Here is a 16,205-nt window from a genome sequence, read left to right as displayed (position 1 = left end):
AATGGCAGATGTCCTAAACAGCACTCTGGCCTCAGAATCAGCCCCTAAGGCATTTGGATCTGGCTGAAGAGCCCATGAGAGTATTTCAGGCATGGAAAGCCAAGACACTGGCAAAAAAAAAAAAAAAAAAAAAAAAGAAAGAAAAAGAAAAAGAAAAAAAAGAAGACGACCTAAATGAAAGATCTCTGTGAGTGAGATCCCAGTGGAAAGAACAGGGCCATCAAAGAAGGAGGTACCTTTCTCTGAAGGGAGGAGAGAACTTCCACTTTGACTATGACCCTGTCAGAATAAGATCGAAGTTGGCGAATTTTTTAAAAAAATCATGAGCCACTGGATAAGTCGCACTTACAATATTAGCATGAGGCTCATCTCTGAACTGAATCCTCAAGTAAAATATTGACTATTTCACAATAAGTTTGGTCACAAAAGAAAAGACTTGTGTCTAGACTGTTCCAAGGCAGCTACCCTGTCATAATGAACACACTGCCTTCTCGCCTTCTTTCTACAGCCAGGAGGGACAGGAAGGTAAGCAGGATTTCCTGGCTTATTGTAGTCATTCCTATGTGCCTCTTAGGTTTTTAGACTAAAGGTTTGCTGTGGGAACAGCTATCTATGCTTTTCTATTGCTCCAAAGTGACCTTGTTCACCCGCCCAGAAAACCCTCAGCTAGACTTTAACGTCCAGAGGAAATTCTCCTCCTATAAAACTTAACCCACCTCCCACCCACCAAGTAGTTGAGCGTCCCCTTCCTGTATTTTTGATTATAGCATTTGCCATCATTTGCAAACCTACATGTCTTTTCCTTTGCTATACTTTGAGGTTTTTTTTTTGGGGGGGACATCTTCTTTGATAATCATAGTGCCAGAAAAACACTTACCAAATGGAAAATGGTTCAGGAAATTAGGTGGCTCCACCAAATACTGAAAATGTTCATAAAAATTTACAGGATATCGCCCATGGCCTACCATCAGCCTCTATCACCATGTTCAATCAATGTGAAAGTACTATGCTAAGATGCTTTAATTTTCTATACTATGTAAGAAGTATGTAGCACTGACAAATGTTTGTACATACACAAAATTACAATATGAATGTAAAATGTGAGTGCAAAATGTTTCCATGTACTTTTGGAAGCCCTTCATACATATTACACTAGATCATTAGATTCAACGCTAAAGTTCTTGTAACCCTAAGTCAGTATTTGGTGTGTCTTTAACAATGCTCAGTCAAATCACATGGATGCTTGAGTTTGCAGAATACAAATTTATGCATAATTTATCTCAATGAGCTTTAGTTTGTCCTTCTAAATGCAATTTCTTTCTCCCAATTCTTTTTTTTAATATTTTGTTTATTCATTTGAACAAGGCAGAGTTACAGAGGGGCAGAGGCAGAAAGATGACTTCCAGTGGCTGGTTCACTCCCCAGATGGCCGCAACAGCCACAGCTGTGCTGACCAGAAGCCAGGCGCTTCTGCTGGGTTTCCCACACAGGTGCAAGGGCCCAAGGACTTGAACCATCTTCCACTGCTTTCCCCAGAAATAGCAGAGAGCTGATCAGAAGTGGAGCAGCCAGGACACGAACCAGCACCCACATGGGATGCTGGCACGGTAATCAACAGCTTTACCCACTATGCCACAGCTCTGGCCCCATCCCAGTTCTTAAGGTCTCAGTTCCTCCAAGGGCCAATCTACTGAGACCCACGGCTTATTGGAAGCTAGTCCCATGTGGCATGATCCATGGGACTTCTCCCACTGAGCTGAAAACTGTGGCTTCTATCTCTATGCCAGAGGCAGCTATATTATCACTGGTCTAAAGAGAAAAGAGGGTCTTTCTTCTATTACAAGAAACCTTTTTATCTCCATGTGTGTATGCTTAGAGGAAGCTTAACAGATAATCATGTGATCTGAGAATAAGTGTCTTGGCCAGAGGACCCATTTTCTGTCATCACAAGGATTAATCATTATCTATTGATTTATCTAATATCTATAGATACAGAAAGAGATACAAATTACTCAAGTTTTTCTCAAATGGCATGAATCTGTTCAAGGAAACCTGCATAATGCAAAAAGCCCTTTGATGTTCATCACACATTCGTTCAAAACAGGCATTCTGCGTTTATTGACATGTTTTAATATGCAAAAGCTGGATGCATTTATTTGCGATCTTATATACTGGCTGGGGTGGGGAGGCTGTTTTGTACACTGCGTTATCAAGGTACAGCTGCTCTGATCAGGCATATATAAAATCCAAATGGGTAACTAAAATGTCCACAATCATCAAGTTAACCATTTCTCAACACAGTGTTTCTCACTGTGTAGACAGTATTTCTACACAGTGAAGAGGTGAAGGGAGCAATTATTCTGCTAATCTATGCAAGGAGAACAACCTGGATCATGCAGTCCGGAAGGGCTGGCAAGCAGCATGGTGCAAGACAAAGAGCAGCTGTTGGAGCTTAAAGGACATACATTAGGTTTTCTTGATGCTCTTTTTAACTATCTGCAAAAACAGGAAAAGGCACAATAATCACCATGTTGGGCAACTGGCAAAGAGAATCTAGTGCAGGCTATTTGATTCTGAAATAGGCCACTGCTCTTCACTTACCCACGTGAAGTTATCTTAGCACCATGTTTTTGGCATTCTGGCATTCAATACAGTATGTGGGGAGTCTGTCTACATGAATCTTAACAACTCTTTTCCCTTTTCCGTTGGGTTCTTTTACATAAACATTTTTTTAATGAATCCCCCTAGCCTTTCCTTGTGGAGTGTGCCCCCGACCTAATTACATAAGTACCTGATGGGCTGGAACGCTTCCAAAAGGGCCTCTTAGGAGAAACAATCTGGAGGGTTTTCTTCCTCTTCTTTGGTAATTACATAATTACTCAGCTGACTAATATGAGTCACCGTGTGCCATTCTAATCTCCCAGGCACAAAATAGTTTTATTATTTTCCTTGGAACTACCTAATTACCCAATGGATAGCAATAACTCCTGGGCTCTTTTCAGTAAAGAATCTGTAGAGCTGGAGGCTGAAATTCCTTTAGAAGTCTTGGAAAATGGAGAAGAATGTGGGATAATAGCATCATCTGTGACACGAGGCACTGAAGCTCTTAGTGACCATGGTGGTGGCCCAATGATACATCACAAATAAATTTGGAGAAAAATGCAAGGCTCTGGGCATGAGCTAAGTTAATGAGGCAGGTTCTTCCTGCTGGGTCCTAGGAAATAAGAGTTCCTGAACTAAAGTAACAGTGGTTGAGTGCACATCTCATCAATTTAGAAACACGTTAGCAAGCACTCGATGCAAGTGTTTTTTTTAAACTATATGCATCTGTGATGGCTGACCCACATATTAACAAAGATTAATATTTCATAAAATCTACGTACTTGTAGAAATTGTATTTCCCATCTTAGTGGAAGCCTGGTAGTATGCCTTCCTTTAGAGGCATCTGCCCTCCACAGTACTGAAGCCTTCAATATGTCCTAAAATTGGTTATGATTGAGTTGCAGTTGCTCCGCCTCTAACCACTTACGGAATAAGTTCGGAGACTGTCAGTTTTGATTCCTCAGTGCATTTTTCAAGTAATGTGCGATAAAGTTATACAACCAGCGAGCACACTCTCCACCCCAGGGTATCTTCACGAGGATGCTCTGAGACCCACAGGTGCAGCCGTCTTCTCTTCATCCTGACCTCCTTCCCCCAGTTTCCAGCCAGCCCCAGACACGGTGTGCTTGTGAAAGCCTTTTTCTGATTTACTCACAAGATTTGGAGAGATTATTTGATTTGCAGAACTAACATGTTGGCCTATGCTTGGGGAATCATACATTTCTAATACAGAAATGACTATCCAAGCTTTTGAACAGCTGGGTCTAATCGATATTAAATCTGATCAAGTCATCTTTCAATGCATAATAAACTATTAAATCATGTTCCTAGTTTAACTGTATCTGGAACTGCCTTCCATAGTTCATTACTTAAACAATTTTTTTTTTTTTGACAGGCAGAGTTAGACAGTGAGAGAGACAGAGAAAGGTCTTCCTTTTCTGTTGGTTCACCCCCCAAGTGGCCGCTACGGCCAGCGTGCTGTGCCGATCCAAAGCCAGGAGCTTCCTCCTGGTCTCCCATGCGGGTGCAGGGCCCAAGCACTTGGGCCATCCTCCACTGCCTTCCCGGGCCACAGCAGATAGCTGGATTGGAAGAGGGGCAACCAGGACAGATTCCGGCACCCCAACTGGGACTACAGCCCGGGGTACTGGCGCCACAGGCAGAGAATTAGCCTAGTGAGCTGTGGTGCTGGCTCATTAAACCATTTTAAAAATAAAAGCTACACTGCATTTTATTTTTGAACTCAGGAACATATGGAACCTAAAGAACTTCTGAAGCTTCAGTAGTACAACTGAATTTACTGTGCTTGTAATTGACTGAAGAAATTGATGCCAGCTCCATGACAACTGGGTCTGTATTCCATTGATTCACAGCTCACAGTGTTTCTAGGTTTCAGAAGGTGTTAGAAAATATAAATCTGTTTTTCTTTATACTATTCGGTGAACTCTCTACTTAGCATAGGGTTAGTCTTATGAGCATAAAATTATCAGAAGCCAGTGCCGTGGCTCACTAGGATAATCCTCCACCTGTGGCGCCGGCACCCCGGGTTCTAGTACTGGTCGGGGCGCCGGATTCTGTCCCAGATACTCCTCTTCCAGGCCAGCTCTCTGCTGTGGCCTGGGAGTGCAGTGGAGGATGGCCCAAGTGCTTGGGCCCTGCACCCCATGGGAGACCAGGAGAAGCACCTGGCTTCTGGCTTCGGATCAGCGCAGTGCACTGGCAGCAGCAGCCATTGGAGGGTGAACCATGGTAAAGAAAGACCTTTCTCTGTCTGTCTCACTGTCCACTCTACCTGTCAAAAAAATAATCAGAAAATACATGTTTGTGAAAAATAAAAATGGGAATGGTACAGGAAGAAGGGTGGGAGTATGGGCAGGAGGGTGGCAAGGTGGGAAGAATCACCATGTTCTCAAATTTGTATATACGAAATGCATGATATTTGTATTCCTAAAGTTAAAATATAAACCTGAAAAGCTGTCAAGTCATGTTGTTGTGGTACATCTCACGCACATACACACACACGGTAGAACCAACATCACTGAAGTCATCTTGACAGCTAAGCACAAACAGGGCCCCCAACAATGAACACACAGAAACCATATACTTCCTGGGAAGCAGGGGCTCTGGCTTCCAATGCTGGGAAGAGAGCCAACAGGCTGTCCGTGAACTGAAACCTCTCAGATACCAACAGTTACTTTGCTTTCTATCCCTTACCGAGGGCCTCTCCGTCAACACCCTCCTGCCCGTGGCAGGCCTCCTCATCTTCCTTTAAACTGTTCATTAGGAGAGAGAACAAAGAGTAACCTACAAAGCTACTGTAAGGTCTAGAAATGTCTACCTTGCTCTCTCTTCCCAACTTGGAAGGTGAAGGTAAATACCGTTTTCCATCCAACCGCTGGTAACATTGCTTGTGCAGGGAGGTGTCCGCCCCTCGTGTCTCAGCTTTCAGGCTCCCGATTTCTGGGGAACAAACCTGGCAGCTTCCTATCCTCTAAGGCCTCCTGATGGCCCCTAACTAGACTTTTCAGATGTGTGAACTTTGTCTTTCAGAAGTCACGGGTCCTGGTCCATTCCCCCGGGTGGAACTGAAGTAAGGCCTAGCAGACTTTGATCACAGGGCTGATGATTTCTCTTCAAACGATAAATCTTCAGATGTAAACAGTGACAGGTGGACACAAATCCAGAGAGAGGACTAGCCTCTAGGGGAAGAAATGGTTCAATGAAAGGACTAGCCAGTCAGTCCAAGGAGGACTGTACCCCATACAAAGCAGTGTTGCTAGGAAGAGACGTTATGTAGTTGTGCAATCTTGGAATAATATTGGGCATTTACTTCAAGTAACTACTAATTCTGTCTACAAACAGATTACCTCCTACTTCCCAGATCCCAGGAGAATAAGGGAGACACTCATTCTCTTACCTAAATAGATCTTAAATATTTATTACAGGCTGAACATGTGCTGGTCATATGCTATAGTGCCTACCACACGGAGCTGTGATGACTAATTCTAGGTTCCGATTACTAGGCCAGAGTCTGACAGATGGGTATTCAGGCTTTTTTTGAGCCCTAGCATACATATATGCTAGCATATATATTTTATGTATATAAATATATAAAACATACCCCATTATTGGCTTTCATCATTTTAGCAGGCATTAAGGCCCTTAACACCCTTGGTAGAGTGTCAGGAACAGCGAACAGCACAGGGTACAACCCTGGATGTGATTCTCCCTGACCGACACGCTCTCTACCCCACCTCCACCACCACATGCTCTGAAACTGTCTTTCAAACCAATCTTCAAAAATAAATGGCCAAAATGCCTTTTCTGTTTAAAATTCATCCCTGATCTTGTTTACTTTGTGTTGACTTACCTGCATTTACTTTGTAAGATTGCATTGGATCGAGGCTTTGATTTAAAGAAGAAACGGGGAAACCTGAGGTGTGGAGAGCAGCTGCCCAGGCACAGGGACCCAACACATGGCTTCCATTAGAAGGACTTCTGAGCAGCTTCAGCCACACGCTTCCTCACTGAGCCACAAAATCAAGTGCTATTAATTCTGACCAATCTTCACCAAACGATGGCCTTTTACTGTGTGTGTCTAACCTCCTACCACGGTCTTGAGGTTTCCCGTCCTTTCCTGACCCATGGGAGACCCTCTTTTGCATCTTAGGGAGCATGGCGAGTGGTCATAAAAAACATTGAAGGCTGCCCTAGGTTACAGTCTAATAAGCTATTCAGATAGAAATCATCTTGATGTAATTATAGTCTTTTTTAAACTGAACAATCTCTAACGCCTACTTTTCTTTCTCGTTCCCTGAACTCTGTGGCAGAAATAAGCTTTCTTTCCAGAGAAAGACATTTTTGATCCTATTAATACAATACTCCAATTTTTTTTCCTTTGCATTATTCCCAAATCCTATTAACTTTAAAAAACTTTCTTATTAAAAAGACAAACTCAAAACATACCACGCACAACATTTTACATTCCCTTTGACCATTCTCAGGTTACAAGCCTCAAGTGTGCTTGGCCTGTTCCTGGTGTATTTATTGCTATTAATAAATGCATCGCTGGTATAAGAATGCAAATTTTATGTGGCCCACGTATAAATGAGCCTGTTAAGAGTGACCAGACACACATTTTATGTGACTGCTAAATAATTATGTCATTGAAATACAGCTTGTGAATTCAACATTCAAGAGAGAAATGGATTCTAATAATGGTAGAACGAGTGTTTGTCAAAACATGGTTTTGGCGAGTTAAACTCATAAAATGGGGACAAAAGGAAATCATCAGGTTCGAGGAAGAGCATTGAAGAAGCTTATATTTCCTACAAAAGCCTCCTACCATCATGGTCTGTGATGGTCACTCCCCACAGGCCTGTAGCATGAAGGCACATCCAATTCACAACCCTGTACTTCCATTTCCAATGTTCCCATCTGTGCAGACAAGGACTGTGTCAGGGACGTGGGATGCTCTTTCTACTCAGAACGACCAAACCTTGACATCAGGACTGACAACATTTCAAAGCTAAGGGTAGAATGAGGGTGTCCCAGGTCTGGGAGTAAGAGACATGATCTCCACTCTCCCGATGTGAAAACAGGGGGAAGTGTTCTTCTGCTGACTTGATGCGCCCTTCCCAGGGGAGAGATGACCTCTACACCTTCAAACCTTAACTGTGTCGTTAGTTCAGACAATCTGACCTTTGTAGTGTTTTATATGCTCCTGTTCCACAGATACGGTACAGTTCCTTCCACTTTTTGTGAACACCCCATTCATTAATTCCTGGGTTTCAGCACCAGTTTACATTCCATTCTCAATTATATATTTTATAATAATTGAGGGAGGAGACATAGATGTATAAAACATGATCTCTGTGCTCAAGAACTGCATAATCTCAAGGAGGAATTTAGAGTTTAAGAGTAGCAGGGATTATAAAAAACCTTAGCTGGAGAGCCTGTGTCATCCTGTTTTTTTATTTTATTTTTTTAATTTGACAGGTAGCGTTATAGACAGAGACAGAGAGAAAGGACTTCCTTCCATTGGTTCACTCCGTTACGGCCAGCTCTGTGCCGATCTGAAGCTAGGAACCAGGTGTTTCTTCCTGGTCTCCCATGAGGGTACAGAGGCCCAAGCATTTGGGCCATCCTCCACTGCCCTCCCAGGCCACAGCAGAGAGCTGGACTGGAAGAGGAACAACTGGGACTAGAACCTGGCGCCCATATGGGATGCCAGCACCGCAGGTGGAGGATTAACCAAGTGAGCAGCGGCGCCAGCCCCTCGAGTTTTTCAAGTGTTCTCTCTCTCAACCATGTTCTCTAACATGTCCCCCATGCCCCTCCACTTCAAGGATGTGAGATACATTTGGGCAAGGGAGTAAAGACAAAATGTACATTTGAGAGCTTGATCTAGAGACCACTCTACACACTTAACAAATGGAAGTTCTTAAGGATGGATTCAAATATTTAAATGCTAAAGTATCACCTTGAAAATGTTGGCTCACAATATTTATGAGAAGAAAAATTAACCAGACATAGCTGGTTAAAGCTGGAGAATATACTTCATTTTACAGGGGAGGAATTGAGACATCGGAGACTATTAGCAACAGCCAGAATTCAATTTCATTCTCATTTTTTGTTTTCAATCATTGTATGCCAATACAGACCATTCAGTAACCACATTTCCCACCACCCACCCCTCTTAATTTATAAAAGAAAATTTCACAGAAGGATTTGAATCATTCTGTAAGTTCAATGAACTTTGATCGATTTCATCAAACACAGTACAAACACAACAGTCCAAAATCCCTGCCCTTGTGGAGTTTATGTTCCTACAACACTCTGTCTTTTCACCATGTGGGCATATCAGACTCTAGCCAGATCTCAGACGTGGTAGTCTATCTCCCGGGACTCTTGTGACTATTTATTAAGACAATGGCCAGGAAAAATGCCTTGTAACATCAAAGTGTTCTACCAAGTTTGGGTGCAAATTCTATGTCAGTGACCCACTTAGCTTACTTTAACAGTCACGATGTCAAAGAAACCAATGGTAGTGGACTCCATCCTCCCATCAACCACCAAACATTCCCATACATGTCAGTTTCCCAAACCCAATCCAAGTCGCTGCGAGAACGCAACTCCAGTGACTGCCATAAGACCAAGTGGAGAACTTAACACAAGATGGCAACTCTACCGCCACAGGATCACTCCAGCTGGGTTATTTCCTCCCCATAGAACCCCACTCTGTCTGGATTGACAAATTCTTTTTCCTTCTGCTTCCACAGCATTTTAGACCAGAAGGTAAGAATGTGCTTGTGGCCTGCATTATCATAAACGCCCCTGGCCTGCCCAGTGGGCCTCACCTTCAGGAAGTCAGCAGCCATCAAGTCCACTTGCTCCAGTTGACATCTCTATTTTCTTAGCCAAGTCAAAGTCTCCTCAGAGCACAGTTGCCTCTCCATTTCCCACTTGTCACCAAGACCACTCTGCCTTCTGGTCAGCAAAGAATCACCAGGCGGAACGTGGCTGCAGGTCACGCCTGATTTTTCTGCACAGAGCATGTAAGACTCCTCCACTTTGGCCACCTCTCTCCAAAGAGATCTCTGGGACTACACTTGATCTTTCTTCAGGCTGGGGGACTTCTGTCAGGGCAGGGCCACAGGAAGCCAAAATAATCTCTGGTGCCCAAAGTTCTACCTTTGAATCAACTTAATGAAAGAGGCAAAGAAAACAGCTGCTTATCTTTTGTATCTCAAGTTTCACCCCCCAAAGTTTTCATAGCTTTCTCTATCTTTTAAATGCACACACAACTTCAACAATACACTCTACTGTGAATAGTTATTTAACGTCCATGCACCCCCTAGAACGTGAGTTTTAAGATCTTATCCATGTCCTCACTACTGCGGCCCCATTGCCCAACGTAATTCCTGGCACACTGGAGGCACATAAGTATGTGTTGATTTACAAAAATGAGCGTTATTGAGTGCATCATATGAACCGTAAACTCCTGCTGACTGGGCTAACCCAGAACAGTCTATTTTTCATGATCAGAATAAAACATGGCTTCACTAATCTGACCCACTGCTGTCTTAATTCATAACCCATTTTCCACTGAGGTTTCGTCTCAACTTTAGCTATTTCCTGCTACTACACCGGGACTCAACACCACAAGTTTCTTTCTTCTCCCCTGCCTCACCCTTCTTTCAGTGTGGCTCCCCCTAATCAAATGCAGAGTCCATGAAATACGATATGCGATCCCATCAGCACAGCTTGATTTTGATGTATTTTTTGTCAAGCCTGTACAGACAAGTGAAAAAAAAAAAATGAAACAGAAGCTGGGAAAATACTGCCAGAAATTATGTCAACAAATAACTTCAGAGTTTACTTTCCCATTAGTTCTAAACCCTTTAAGCAAAGTAGCTGTTCCTCTGTCTACAGGTCAGAGCCTGAACCTGAATTAGTGGGAAAAGGCAACACAAATCCCTAATGGAACATTTTTCATCTCCTGGTCTCAGAGATTAGATTTCCTTCTATTTTTCCTTAAAACAACTAAGGTTTATGCCTCCGTGTCTGCTCACATCCTACCCAGAGGTTGGCAATAAGGCTCCCGTCAGTAGTGAATAAATCTGAAGTAATGTATCGATCACTCTTCATGCTTCTCTCTATTGTTCTTCAAACCTAAGAAGTGTCTCATTATGTTAAGAAAAAGGGACAAGTTTCCACACTTAAATGCCAACCAAGGAGAGAAATCCCTGGGAAGCTAATAATGAAACAAAGGTGGTTTTCTTCAGCAGAACTGTGTGCGCTAAATTGCACTTTTATGTGATTTTTAGGGCAATTTGCCACTTTCTTGGCACCACTTCATCACTTGCCTTCAGCAACAACGAGAAAACGCAGGGCTACCATGACCAATATATTACAGCCCTAACAACGTGTGGGGGTCGCTTTCTCCAAGTCTATGAGTCACATTCAATAATGGGTATTTCATTTCCTTACTTAACTTGGAGAAACTTGAGGCTATGTCCTCATTCCCCCTGGAGACTTCACAGCTACTCCCCGTTGGACCATCAGGAAGCTTTTCATTTTTCAATGGTGTTAACAGCAGCATTTTCCCTGCATTCTTTATGTGTTGATTTAGATGTGCACACCACTTCTTTTTTACTTAGATGCCCCGATTTCCTAAGATGCTGTGTATAGGCAGCATCTATCAGATTCCATTGTCTTAGGAACGGAGAGACTGAGGCCCAGAGACGTGATGTGACCCCACGGTCCCCAGGGCAGACCGTCAGAACTGAAGGATTCAGTGACTGTTATAAAGGGTTGCACTCAATGGTGCAAATGACAGGCAACAGCTTCGTGGAACTGGTGAGTCTCTGGACAATCTGAGCTTTATCTTCCCCTATCTCAATGACTAAACAGCACCTTGCAAAGCTTTTCCGTACCATTTATGGGGGTTGAAAATCAAATTCCCCTCTTCCTTGCATCTTCTGCCTAGAATACTCTTCTGTGTCACTCTTTTGACTTGCTTTTCTGTTAGGGACTATTCTTCCCCTCGTGTGTTTCAGCCCTCACATCTTCGCAGGCAGCCTTCTCCGATCCTTGCAACCAAGTTAGGCCCACAGACACGCAGGGCATCCTGCACTTGCCCTGGGTGAGTGTTCTTCATGATACTAGCAGAATAACCTGAAGGGAGCGTGGTATGACGTGCCTTCTCACAGTACCATCGTAGAAGCTCCTTCCAGGCAGCCCTTCCAGCCGATTGCCGAGCACTGCTCCCCAGGACACTGTGGCTCCCTACCCCTCCCTTGTCCCCAACATGCACGCCATCAACACTTGCCTAGTGAACATCTCGGTACGTATTCAATAAATTCAGTGTTGGCTCTTTCTCCTTGTCCTCCTTGTACAGCAAAATCACGAACAGTTGTCCCCCCCTACCCCACACCTTCTAGGCCAATGCATTCACCTCTTTAAAAATGACTTAGTGGATTGCTCTGTGTAGAGATAGCAGCTTCCTGTTGTCTAAGGTTCTCTCTCTCATTTCAGTGTGAACACAACAGTCGAGAAATAGTCACTTCTGTGCTTAGCTCTTTTGGCAAAACAAACCTCCCTCCTTCCCTTTCTCCCCCCACCCCACATTTGCCCTGAATTTGACTTCACCACAGCCTACATTAAGAAGAACAGCAGCTAAACCTTCTTTGAAACTTTATTCACCATGGCCAACAGGGGAAAAAAAAAAAGCTGGTGAAATTCCTTTAAAACGCGCTTTAATCTAGCTGGAATGCCATAAATTGCTTCCAGATGTGCACGATACAAAAGTCAATCAAAGCTATTTATACTGACACTCTACAGTCCAAACAAGCTGAAGCCGAATGCCATGTCTCTGCTTCAACAAAGCTATAAATGTCAGTTTTGTTGAATTTGGAAAGGTGTTGAAGAGTTCATGCAAGTTTGAGCTCTTGACTCTTTTAGAGCCAGCAGTAATTTTCAAAAACCATCACACACACAAACTGGGCTAAATCCCCATCCTCACGGAGCACACCTCTCACACACAGCCTCCAACATACCACAGGTTAGAAGACCAAACTCGGCTTTTACGAGACAGAAAAATGCAGCTCTCGGTCATGAGGCCCAAGAATCTGGTCAAATCCCTAGGCTCCACCCTAAGCACAAACAAACCCACATGGGATGGAGTCTGACGCATGGCTTGTAGAGCCGGCTTTCTGATACTCACGCTATCCCATTGCTATGCAAAGCAACCTCCACGCAAAGTCAATTCACATTGCTGGCAGCACACTGAGCTGACAGAGCCTGAGGTTTCCGTAGTTGATTCTGGGGTCTCAGCTCCAAGAGATGGGTTGTCTCTGTCTACTGCAATCATCTCCAGGCCTGTGCTTCCCTCACTCAGCATCACATTCCCAGGGTCTGGCATGCAGCAAGCCAGCAGATAGTGTTGCAAAAAAAATGAATACTTACAGGGAAAGACGATCTATTTGTCTAGTTGTTTCTGTGCAGGCATATACTTAATAGAGGTGAATTCAGAACACAAATGGCCTCTGTTTGTAAAAGGCTTTTTCAGAAACTTCAGAAAATTCAGATTATGGAACAATGCATGATTTTAAAAACTTATCAAAAAATGCTCATATTTCAGTTCTGTTTTCCACGAACTATAACAAAATTGATGAATTTGAGAGATATAGACACAGAGACAGATGCACACAAAGATAAAGAACTTCTATCCTCTGGTTTTGTTCCCAAATGCCTGCAATGGCCAAGACTGGGCCTGGCTGAAGCCTGGAGCTCATGAAACAATTCAGGTTTCTCACGGGGACGGCAGGAACCCAATCACTTGAGCCTCCATCACTGCTTCCCAGGATCCGCATTAGCAGAAAGCCTCAATCAAGAGTGGAGCTGGGAATTGAACAGCGGTGCTCCCATGGGGCACATGGATTTAAGAGGTAGCTTAATGGTTAGGCCAAACGCCAATATCTAAAGTTTCACTGGAACACAGTCCTACACACCTATTCTTTGTCATGTTCCTTGGCTGCTGTAGCGTCACAAGGGCAGATCTAGGTCATTGTAACACAGATTGGAGGGGTCACAAGGACAAAACCATTCACAATCTGGCCCTTTAGAGAATAAGTCTGTCGGTGCCTATATGAGTATATAGCTTATGTGTAGCACACATAGCACAATATTGACAAGCACAGCCTCTCCAGTTGGCATCAATTTTCTTACACCCAAATGCTGACTACATCGCTTCCAGGGAATTAACTCCTAGCTCCTTACATCCCTGAATCTCAGTTTTTTCCCATCTGATGGACTAGGTATCTGGTAAAGTCCAGGGAACAACAACAACAAAGTTGTCAAGTACTTATTATTTCAGATACAAACGGTTTAAATGGCAGGTGTATCCTCCTCAACCATCAATATTTCTTATGAGAAACGTAGTACTGCACATGGCAACGATAAATGGCAAGGGGTGTGCTGCCACCTTTGTGCCAAGGCACCATTCACTGTGGTAGGGAGAGAATGGTAGTCCTAAGGGCACTTAGTCCAAAGGGGGCAGCAGCCCATGAAGCTCATTCTCAGGTGTCACGTAAGAAAGTCCCATCAACAGCCCCAAGTCTTCTGGACTTCCAAGAGAGGTGGAGATTTGGATACATCCTCAAAGTCTCCCATTTTCACATGTTGGCAAGTGATGTAAAATGTTCAGTCACTATGTACTCAGAACACATGTAGCCTTCATTATTATTATTGATGTTTTTCTGGGTCAGACAGTGTGGAATAAGACAATATGAAGAACTTTCTACATTCAGCATAGAAGATGACATTTACATTGGAAAGGGCCTGTAACAGCCTGATGAAGCATTAGAGAAGCTCATGTTCAAGATTTGCACTTTGGACATCACCTTTCTTGCTACTGATCTGTTGAATATGTGCCTATCTCCCTCTGCAAGGGTGAACCACTGTTTTCCATCTCCCTCCCCCAATATTTATCTTGCACCTTCTATGTGACAGACACCATGTTTGTGAGCAAAGTTGTAGGACGAGGTCCACATCACAATGGCTGGTCCTGAGAGATGGGGGGTAGATCCCAATACCCACCATCAGTTTGAGCACAGGAGCAGAGGTTCAAGACCACCTGAGAGGGGCCAGGTCCCATGGCCTCAGAAAAGCTAGAGGATTTTAGGCACCAGTCATCTGCAGATAGATCTGACCAGCAGTTAGAGTGTACTCTTAAGTTCATGACCACATCAGCTGACTACATCAGCTCAGAGTGGAACACCCACGATTCTCTTGAATGTCAGAAATGTAAGAAAGCAGGCTCAAACTAGCAAATATTTACTGTGGCATTTTGTCCTGGGCCAACTTTTCAAGACTCAGTTCGTTGCCCAGAATCCCCTACCCTGTACGGTTTCAAGTTGCGGTTAGTAAAGAGAGGAATTTGCCTGAAATCTGAGAGACAGAAATAAGGCAGCTGCCATGATTCTCTGAAATCCTCGAGGTGACCCGTGGTTCTGGCTTGCCATGTAGTCTCTTGCATCTCCTAGACTGAGCACTTGGGTGTCCAATAGTGTCCTGAGGTCCCTTGCTCAAGGTTTGTCAGAGACCCCCCAGGATAGTACCTCTGTGGACACACAGCCACCCTTGACCCTTCAACATGCTCTTCTTTGTAGTCCCACACTGGGACTGGAGGTGAACATTTCTCCTATTTACTGGTTGGTGGCTTTTCTGTTCTGACTTTTAATTTGCCCATTCCTTCACAACTGAGTACAGTCTGATTTCCACGAAAACTGTCTAATCCTAAGACTTGTGGCAGCCTCTCTACCCTGGCAGAACCTTGAATGACGTACAAGAGATGAGTGGCTGCTACCTGTGTATATGCAACTTAAGTTCCCAGGCAAGCCAGATGTCCTTGTTCACTCCTGGGACACTAGAGGCCAACAACAGTGTTTCCTCAATAAATACCAATGGAATCAAAGATATGGAATCAGTAATACGATACTATCAAACCACCTCCCTCTTCAAAATGAAAGCATCGATTTTATCTGAAGGGAAACCTAGAGGAATATCCAGCAACCAGGAATGACTTATGCTGTCACGTGATGGCCAACTTTTCAACTCACAGGTTTTACTGAGCACCTCTGAGGTGCAAAATAAGACACTTATTGCATGAATAGTACATTGGCCCATGAATTGGCGAGTCGTGTTCTTTTTTTATCACCATTACTGCCACAACACCAGTCTGTACTTACTTCTTTGTGAACTTCTGCCAAGACATTTGCAGGAGGTGTTCTCAGAATGTGTGTTAACAAAGCATGGGCTTGGTTTTCATTCCTGCTCCAGCGCACTGCCTTCCTTCCCCCAGCTGAAATCTCCCTCCCAACACGTCCTACCAGTTGATGCTTCCATCAACAATGAATACATGTGAGTTTTTACCACACATTCTGATCAATTCCACCTATTTTCAAGTCTTTTTTTTTAATCTCTAAATCTGAAAAGAGAACAGCTTTGCAGGCTTAAACTGAACATTTCTTTTGCACACAGAGTTGTGCCTGAACTTTCTTCTCCGTTTCACTTCAGGTCCATATAATCAGTGAATAAAC

The 16,205-nt window shown here is 43.6% G+C and overlaps 1 protein-coding gene across 13 annotated transcripts in view; it reads right to left on the bottom strand.

Moving 5' to 3' along the window:
• Positions 1 to 16,205, bottom strand: part of RARB (retinoic acid receptor beta) — a 794,145-nt gene that overhangs the window by 573,682 nt on the left and 204,258 nt on the right. The window contains exon 3 of one of the 13 annotated variants that reach the window (XR_016233346.1): positions 10,313 to 10,395. The exons of the other annotated variants lie outside the window; for them this stretch is intronic. The gene's annotated coding sequence lies outside the window, so the exon portion shown is untranslated. Of the gene's footprint in view, positions 1 to 10,312; positions 10,396 to 16,205 lie in introns of those variants that run through there. 13 annotated transcript variants of the gene reach the window in all.

This window comes from Oryctolagus cuniculus, chromosome 4 (genome assembly GCF_051225735.1).
Source record: "Oryctolagus cuniculus isolate XC-2025 breed Fujian yellow rabbit chromosome 4, ASM5122573v1, whole genome shotgun sequence".
NCBI classification, from domain to species: Eukaryota; Metazoa; Chordata; class Mammalia; order Lagomorpha; family Leporidae; genus Oryctolagus; species Oryctolagus cuniculus.
The sequence above is the reverse complement of the archived record's forward strand: the minus strand, read 5'-3'. Positions and strand labels throughout refer to the sequence as shown.